General features: G+C 37.6%; 1 protein-coding gene and 1 long non-coding RNA gene across 2 annotated transcripts in view; both read right to left on the bottom strand.

The window, feature by feature from the left end:
- LOC127952488 (uncharacterized) overlaps positions 1–9,842 on the bottom strand; it is a 217,107-nt gene that overhangs the window by 62,769 nt on the left and 144,496 nt on the right. The gene's annotated exons all lie outside the window — the stretch shown is intronic.
- LOC127952494 (uncharacterized) lies at positions 5,226–8,334 on the bottom strand. The gene is made up of 2 exons (XR_008152968.1): positions 7,399–8,334; positions 5,226–7,365 (listed from the first exon to the last, which is right to left on the bottom strand). It is a non-coding gene; the product is annotated as an uncharacterized LOC127952494 (long non-coding RNA).

Here is a 9,842-nt window from a genome sequence, read left to right as displayed (position 1 = left end):
AGTGTGAGCGGCCCCACCGTAATAGGATTGGTGGGTGAGCCGGAACCAGCGAAAAAGGAGTCTGGTGCCTTGTCGTGGCTGTGACGTTTCCTCTGGCCGTCTGCTGCATCGGTGCCCCCAACGTCCAGGAACTAATCCCCGGTCCTATGTGGTTTTGACCCTAATTCACTGTGAGTGTGTGTGGAGTGCAGTGGGTGAGTTCTTTTCTTTGCTGTGTGTACACTTGAAGTCTGCAGTGTCGTGCTGTGTCATGTTGTCAGTAATCACCCTCTAGGCTGGGAGAGAAAACCCTGTGGGGAAGAACGTGCACCGGTGTTGTGAGACGACCGTCTTTTAGATGCGTGCCCGCTCGTGGCTTTGGACCCCTACTCCGCCGAGTGGTGACGTGTCAACAATAGCAAGTAAGGAACAGTGTGCATATTGTGGGGGACGACGACTGAGAGAAGTGTTTGCTGCTATATGAACATCCAGCTGTGTAGCCCTTGTGTATGAATACCTGTTTGTGGAGTGCCTTCAGAGGTTCACCCCTGTTTAGATCTCTGGTCCGTTGTCTGGAAGAGAGGAGAGGGAAGCGTTCGAGTCATTCCTGAGGTACATAGCCGGTGGCACAAACCTACCTGAAGTCACCCAGCGTGGTGGCACCAACTGAGGCCGTGGAAGGCCCAACGTGCAGCAACTTCAATCTGTACTTCTATCTACTCTTGGTCAAATTCGAGAGGTGGTGTGTCTTTCTCCATATATTCACTGAAGCTAAGTAAATTTGTGAAGGAACTCTGTCTGTCTGTTACCAGTCCTACAGGTCTGAGCTTGAGGCTCTGAGTCGTCGTGGGAGTGTTTCCACGGTTGGAGGTGACCGTGTTGAGTGTTGGTCTGGGAAGTCTGCCCCATAGACCACAGTTGTCGTGACATATATATACACCTTCTCTAGACTCCCGAGCTGAAAAGGGCTAAAGCCTGACGTCCACCTCTTCGAGGGTCTGTGAGTTGTATCCATTCAGTATTGTCATTGTATACCCACCTGCATGGCGAACTGTCAGGTACGCACCCCACCCAATTCATCAGAATACTTACCACCTTTACTCTGCGTGCAGTGACTGGAAGAGGCCCACCGATGGTTCTCCTGCAGGAGAAACACAAAGGCACTACTGAGAAAAACCCTGAGTCACGTGAAGGAAAGGACACAAATTACCTACAGGCTTACCTGAGAGTCCCTGTGACAGAGTCAGAAGCGACTCGGACCTATACTCTCTGGCCCCGAGAGTGGATTTTAGATTCCCTTTTCCCTTCCCTTCACACCTTTTAAATTTAAATAAAGTTTGTTTTAATTATTCTCTCTCTCTCTCTCTCTCTCTCTCTCTCTCTCTCTCTCTCTCTCTCTCTCGTGTGTCTGGTCATTGGGGTGTTCTTGAGACCTCCTCGAGGTGGAAACTAGGGAGGGGCGAGACTCACGACATCTGTGGTCCGCTCCGACCTGTGACACTGTTAAGGCTTTATCATACTTCAAATCAGAAAAACAGAGGTGAATAAAACCGGAATACATGGGCTTTAGTATGTTCCTTAGGGTCCAAATGATGGTCCCTTGCTTCAGGAAAGTTGGCCCATGTTTTCAAAACCCATTGAAATCATTTTTATTATGATTACTTTTTTTTTTTTTTTTTATAGAAACATGTCATTTAGTCCCTAATATATGCGATGACGTCACGACACTCCACAGAGGTAAGCGTGTTTATATGAGCTTCTTTAAAACGTCGAGTTCGACAGAACAATGTGTTCTGATTTGTGCTCATAATAGTCGCTAATGATAATTGACCGAAAGTGGCTTTTAAAAATGCAGATTAACAAAGTTATTGAACGTGGAAGTCCGAATGGGTGAATACCAACTTTATCCAAGTGGATATACATTTTTATTTAGGTAAGGAAATGTTGTTTGTTTTCCATTTGATTTTTTGTATTTATGTTATATCCTCGAGTATAATGCAAAATTGTGCTTTCGTCATTGTTTACACACACACTCGCAGTGGATTGATTTTTGTTTAGTGAAAAAGGCCAAGATTTTCTATCAGTTTTTATTGCCAAGCGTTATGTGGGCTGTAATTAAACACGAGTTCACATTAGATGTCTTGCAATCTTGTCAGCAGATAAATGCTGCGAGTAACACGTTATAGAAATGTAGGCTATTGTAAACTTAAATGTTGAATAGTTAACCGCAGGAAGTTTGTTTACAAAAACTAACGGTAAATATTTTTCATCATTCATTATGATTATCTACAGTATTGTTCAAAATAATAGCAGTACAATGTGACTAACCAGAATAATCAAGGTTTTTAGTATATTTTTTATTGCCACGTGGCAAACAAGTTACCAGTAGGTTCAGTAGATTGTCAGAAAACAAACAAGACCCAGCATTCATGATATGCACGCTCTTAAGGCTGTGCAATTGGGCAATTAGTTGAAAGGGGTGTGTTCAAAAAAATAGCAGTGTCTACCTTTGACTGTACAAACTCAAAACTATTTTGTACAAACATTTTTTTTTCCTGGGATTTAGCAATCCTGTGAATCACTAAACTAATATTTAGTTGTATGACCACAGTTTTTTAAAACTGCTTGACATCTGTGTGGCATGGAGTCAACCAACTTGTGGCACCTCTCAGCTGTTATTCCACTCCATGATTCTTTAACAACATTCCACAATTCATTCACATTTCTTGGTTTTGCTTCAGAAACAGCATTTTTGATATCACCCCACAAGTTCTCAATTGGATTAAGGTCTGGAGATTGGGCTGGCCACTCCATAACATTAATTTTGTTGGTTTGGAACCAAAACTTTGCCCGTTTACTAGTGTGTTTTGGGTCATTGTCTTGTTGAAACAACCATTTCAAGGGCATGTCCTCTTCAGCATAGGGCAACATGACCTCTTCAAGTATTTTAACATATGCAAACTGATCCATGATCCCTGGTATGCGATAAATAGGCCCAACACCATAGTAGGAGAAACATGCCCATATCATGATGCTTGCACCTCCATGTTTCACTGTCTTCACTGTGTACTGTGGCTTGAATTCAGAGTTTGGGGGTCGTCTCACAAACTGCCTGTGGCCCTTGGACCCAAAAAGAACAATTTTACTCTCATCAGTCCACAAAATGTTCCTCCATTTCTCTTTAGGCCAGTTGATGTGTTCTTTGGCAAATTGTAACCTCTTCTGCACATGCCTTTTTTTTAACAGAGGGACTTTGCGGGGGATTCTTGAAAATAGATTAGCTTCACACAGACGTCTTCTAACTGTCACAGTACTTACAGGTAACTCCAGACTGTCTTTGATCATCCTGGAGGTGATCATTGGCTGAGCCTTTGCCATTCTGGTTATTCTTCTATCCATTTTGATGGTTGTCTTCCGTTTTCTTCCACGTCTCTCTGGTTTTGCTCTCCATTTTAAGGCATTGGAGATCATTTTAGCTGAACAGCCTATCATTTTTTGCACCTCTTTATAGGTTTTCCCCTCTCTAATCAACTTTTTAATCAAAGTACGCTGTTCTTCTGAACAATGTCTTGAACGACCCATTTTCCTCAGCTTTCAAATGCATGTTCAACAAGTGTTGGCTTCATCCTTAAATAGGGGCCACCTGATTTACACCTGTTTCTTCACAAAATTGATGACCTCAGTGATTGAATGCCACACTGCTATTTTTTTGAACACATCCCTTTCAACTAATTCAACTAATTGCTCAATTGCACAGCCTTAAGAGCGTGCATATCATGAATGCTGGGTCTCATTTGTTTTCTGAGAATCTACTGAACCTACTGGTAACTTGTTTGCCACGTAGCAATAAAAAAATATACGAAAAACCTTGATTATTCTGGTTAGTCACATTGTACTGCTATTATTTTGAACAATACTGTATGTGTTTTTACTTTTCTATTTAGGAGAGTCATCTGTAATGTAAGACACCTGAAACAGTGAGATGCATGAAGGACAGCTAATCATCCTGAAGTGCCAAACCACATGTGACCACATGAACACCCACATGTGCTTGAGAACCTGAGGATGAAAGCAGTTCTCATGGCCAGCCGGCTGCTTTTGATATTGAGCACATATTAATAAATTGGCTGTAAACAGTTGAAAGGGAGAGGATGTCTTTTGTTTTTATTGCAGTACTGGTGCAAATGTTTGGACACATTACTATTTTTTTGTTTTTGAAAAAAGTATCTTGTGCTCATCAAGCCTCCATTTATTTGATTAAAAATACAGACAAAATCTGTAAAATTGTGACATTTTATTAAAATGTATTATTTTATAAAACTTGGCACAAACTGTATTTTCCTTGTTGAAGAAAGTCAATTAATATACATTCTATTTTTTGACCATTTTTCTCTCGAAATCACAACAAACAGCATCAAAACCTTATTCCACAATACTGGCAATAGTGAATTTTAGGTGAATTTTTAGGTTGAGCATTACCTGCTGAATAAAATATTTTTATAGGACTAAGTGCTTTTCAAACAGTCTGGGAAAAAAAATGGACATAGAAGATAGGTGGGTTAATCTATTACAAAGTTTTCTTCCATGATCCCACTCTAGACAGTTTAGATGTGGACTTGCTTGATCAACACTGAGGATTCTTACTGGGGTCTGTCTTGTGAGTTGCATCCTAACAGAGGAAGAGACCGTTCGATGAAGACATTATCAAGTCAGTCAGATAATGCTGTTGTCAAATACTCGAGATCAAATGCTGCGTTCACACCATGGTCTACTTAGATCTGTTCATGTCCTTGAAACTGTGTTTCTATGGCATCACTATCAACACCTAAATGAATCTGCAGCAGTCACATAGAGTTATGTGATACAAGTAGAAGCTCACAGAACATTCGCAGATTACAGATGGTAATTATGAGTTCTACAAGGAGGACATTAATTATTTTTCCAAGTTGGAATCTTGTAATTACGGCAAATACACATGTGATAAATGCACTTATAAACACATGGTTTACTGTAAAAATAAGTGGTGACGTGGGTGATGTCAGGCTTGTCATAGTAATATATAGATCAGTGGTCTACACCTATAGGCCTATCAGTAAGCGTGATCGATTTTTGGATATGGTAAGATTACATTCATTTTAGTTAATTAAATAACACATTTCAGCTATCAGTTTTTTTAGAGTTGTAGGGGAATTTACAGTTAAAACCCAAGGACCAGATATGTCGCAATGAAGACCAGGAGTCAGAGATGAGTTCAATTAATAATAATAATTTTACTTGAAGAAAATAGTTTGCAATTTCATCAGCAGAAGTCAGCTTCAACACTCTCGAAGGAGTTCACAGGCCGCCCCCAGTACAATACAAAATCAACCACAGTTATACCCTGACAGAGGATACTAATTGCGTCAATACATGAGTCAACAAAATTCTGATTGGTTCCAAAACCTAGATAAAACTCTCCAAAGACGTATATCTGATATGCTGGACACTGGCAGTTGATCGTTTGTCCTGGGACTGTCTGAGCTTCTCCCTGTACAGACAGATACTAACACACGTACACAGAGAACTTATCTAAAATTCAAGGCTTTCTAGCACTGGCGAGTGTCTTATCATTACGGTTGGATACACACACATAATATGTGGACATTAATCTTGAGGAGAAGAAATACAGCACACATAAGGTTACACATTTCACTCTTGCTATAACTTGATTAATAGTCAAACAAGAAATCATGTAATAAAATAATTAATATCAGTATGAAGGATATGGCAAATCGGCATCCACTCCTTCAGTCCCCCGTTTTAGATCAATGTGGGGTCTAATACCCCACATCTGGTCTAATAAATGAGGTCAGGTGTAGTTGTGATGCATGGTAAGAATGCAGACTGTTGGTCAACTTAAACATGTGCATACTTAAAATCTCTGGTACTGGCTGACATTTCTAGTAATAAACACATTATTTTGTACAAAATACTTCCCATATACATTCTTATTTCCCATATACATTAATCTACTTACTTAATCCCACAATATCGGCACTTGCACTAGTCTTTCTTCACATAATGTCTTTTCCAGTGAATCATTCTGTGTGTCCCTCTACCTGGAAAAGTGTCCTCACTTTCATCAACATATCTTTGTAAATACCTCTCTTCCTACTACAGCTACTTCACACTTACCCTCTAAAACCAAACATTTATCCAACAGCCTTAAGACTAAATTTGCATATTCATTAACCAGATTTAACAAATCATTAAAGAAAAACGCATACACTATAACCAATTCAAAAAAAAAAAAAAAAAAAAAATAACCCATAAGAAGGATATTTGTCTTATTTGTTTTCTTTTAACATATCTTATACAACTATGATGAATTTTAGTTAATTTGGTCATATAGTAAAATAAACTCATTACAATAAACGTATATATATTATTCTCTGGAAGCCGGGCTAAATGAATAACCACTGTTATTGCATTCCTGACATATGTCAGACCCTCAGTCACCTCACAGATACCAAATACAGACATTGCTTATAACCTAAATCCCAGTAGAGATACCCTTATTTTATGAAAATCTATCATTTTCCCGATCAATGGTACAATTATAGAGATTGAATATCCATTTTACCCTTTCATTCCAAACTTGGTGTTAAAAACACAAAAATAAACAAACCAAAAATAAGTAAGATCAATATTGAGCCATCTTTAAAAATAAAAATAATCATAATCATTATTTCCTCGAAAACCTAGAGCAGTTCCTAGTTTATTACTTAATAGCCCTTTTATTAAGCTTTACTTTCACCGCAAATCCATTTGCAGTCATCATAGTTAACATGCTGTTTACACATACATGAACCATAAACCTTGTCATTGTTAACACATTTGGTTAAAATTACATTTTAAGTATCGAAGTGTCTAACTTTTAAAATACAACTAACCGATCCACTTATTGTCATGCATGTATTTATTTTATACCATGACATTACTGTTAACCATACTCATTGCCTTATTATTACCTTTTTTTTAAATGCAAATCTTGTCAATTATCATACCATATTACTGTACTCAGACTATATTAGCGACACATTCAGAAGCAAATCCTCAATACTTAGTATAAAGTCAATTTAGTTCTCACTGTTTTGTCAGTGATAAATGCTTACAGGTCAGCTACTTGATCAATGTCTTAAAATCCCTCGTTCATGTTTGTCATTTGGCAGTGATATTAATTTACTCAAAATTATTATAAACTAAAAAAAAGAGCACACAGATTTCCCAATACTATTACTAAATGAACAATACTATTACTTAGTTCTAAACGCCCAAATATTTATTAAAGAGACATCCTCAGTTTCTGTAAATCTGTATTGAAACAGTATACATTATCAAAAAGCCCTGTCAGTGTTCACAATATTAATTTGATTTGACCTGACAGGTGTTCATAAGCAGCTCCATAGAGCATATTACAATTGTTTTGTTCAAACAAAATTTATTATTATTATTTTTTTTGCTGTGCTATTTCAATTAATTCAAACCTCTTGTCATGGATTTGCTCCATTAAGGGGCTATCCACACGTTTTTGTTCAACTTATCTCTGTTCTACATAAACCACTACATAAAGCTTTTGCACTATATTACACAAGCAGGATTCACTGCTTTGTTTTCCCACCAGGCTTCTTTATGTGAGGGTGCTCTCTGGATAATTTGGTTAGTGACGTAGCCAATCTGTCACTGTTTTTCTGCCATCAAGTCTAAAATATTTACCTTCACCATTCAAACAACAAAGTGTTAACTTGTTAAAATTTAGACCCTCATTTAAATTTAGGCATGGATTTTAAACCCATTTTGGACGGCAAACTTAAATTTCACAAATCCAATCATATAAACACTCTTTAACATATTAATCCAGAGAGTGATTTAAATCAGTGTTATAAAAGACAAAACAAGTCATTATTACCAGTAGCAGACAGAGCTGGATAACCAATCCTCTTAAAGCTCGTCCCATGTTTGGCATTGTCTTTTCATTAGTTTTACTCAGAATTATCGACTTCTGTAAAGTAATTTCACTTAACACATCTGTAATGATAAAACACTCATTCCAGAGGTTAGTGACTCAATTGAAACAAAACAGGAACAGAATTGTCCCCCAATAATATATATATAGCCATCCTCATGCATGCACATACTTAACACATTTATATTTTAACAGCTCATATTTAAGGTTTTCCTTTTGGTATTAAATCGGAAGGATTTAAACTCAAACATTGTCTGTGCATTTTACCAAGTTTGTACCTAATCTCTTATCTAATCTCAAAGTTTGCCTGTTCATTAATGATTTTTATTTTGAGAAAAATCAGCTGGGTTGTTTTGCTCAAGCACTCTCTTTCTCTCTCTCTTACTGTGCAAAATATTATTTATTTATTTATTTTGACAATTTTTGCCAAACTTTAACTTAGACTATAATATAAAATTCATTACAACATATAACCCTAAATTATTCAAATAAGTTAAAAATGTCAAAGTTTCTAGATCTAAAATCTCAGTTTAAACTGTTTAAAATACATAATGCTAGGAACATTTCTTTAAAATTATTTTTACCTTACATGCTTAATTCCCTTAACCTTTGTTATCTAAACCATCTCTTGATTAAGCAGAAGCAGTCTTCATTTTTAGCCACCACCATATCTTGTTATCATCTTGTGTCATGCCTAATGACCTGCATGAGTAAAGACTATGATATAGACATATTAGTTCAATATCATTTTAGCCTCATAAGAAATTTTTGTCTCAAAATAATGGCTGTCATCACATGGTCTCAGATGGTTCTTGAAAGCCCATTGCCACTAACTTTTTATAAATAAGCTCCTTGTCCTCAGGGTGTGATCCCCTGGCATAGTTGCATCAAGTTGTGGACGCAATCAGTCAAGGAATGCGGTTGCTGGTGATCAAGTCTGGAGGAGCTCACATTTTGAGGCAGATTGCTGTACTTCATACAGTTCCCCTCTTAATGATGCTCTAGGCCTATCAAGCATCCGCTCAACTCCACTACCATCTCACATATAACACCTCCCTTCAGGGCAGGTGCCCAGTGGCGGTGACCCCCTGCCTTAGGTTGTCCCCTATTGGCCAGAAGAGGATCTTACCCGTCATTGAGAAATCACCTCATGCACACTGGTAACCACTCTTTCCCGTTGCAACATCCTCGACAGTCTTCTTCCAGAATCCAGTATTTCCTGCAGCTTAGGAAAGGTGCACTCAAGAACCATGAGAGCCATTGACAGCACCTACTAGTGTTAAAACATTGAAAAAGGTTAATCAAACTAATATTTAATCGCTAAACTCAATTGGATACCTCCAAACTATCATGCTGAGATTACTCAGTGAATTTATTTTTCACACCAGTCCATTCATTGTAATTTTCTGTTGCTTCTGTAGCTGCAGCCATCAGGCCCTGTATGATGGTGGAGACTAAAAATAAGACAGATAAGTTACTGGTCATAGAACAAATAGCAATACAACTGTTTAACTATTCAAAATTATTACATCTATAGCTCAGGGTCTGTATTATGATTTTAAAGACCTCATGTCTCTTCAACAATTGCTTATTGTTATTCATTATTTTTATAATCTCTTATTTCTTACATGCATTGGGCAGTTGAACATTTAACTACCAATTGCCCTCTTAATGCATTAAATCTGAACTCTTTTTAGCATGTCCTTTAGCATCTCTGCCTATGATTTGACTGAAACACTGTGCTGTACTATAAATATCTTATCACTTAAACACAAGCTCAGATAACGGCATTTTAGCTTACTTTGAATGAGAGAGAGAGAACTCTGAGGGATTCAGGACTCGTAACAATGCATTTTCA

Source organism: Carassius gibelio, chromosome B3, assembly GCF_023724105.1.
Source record: "Carassius gibelio isolate Cgi1373 ecotype wild population from Czech Republic chromosome B3, carGib1.2-hapl.c, whole genome shotgun sequence".
Lineage (NCBI taxonomy): Eukaryota > Metazoa > Chordata > Actinopteri > Cypriniformes > Cyprinidae > Carassius > Carassius gibelio.
Note: the sequence above shows the minus strand (reverse complement) of the source record. Positions and strands in the feature narration are given on the sequence as shown.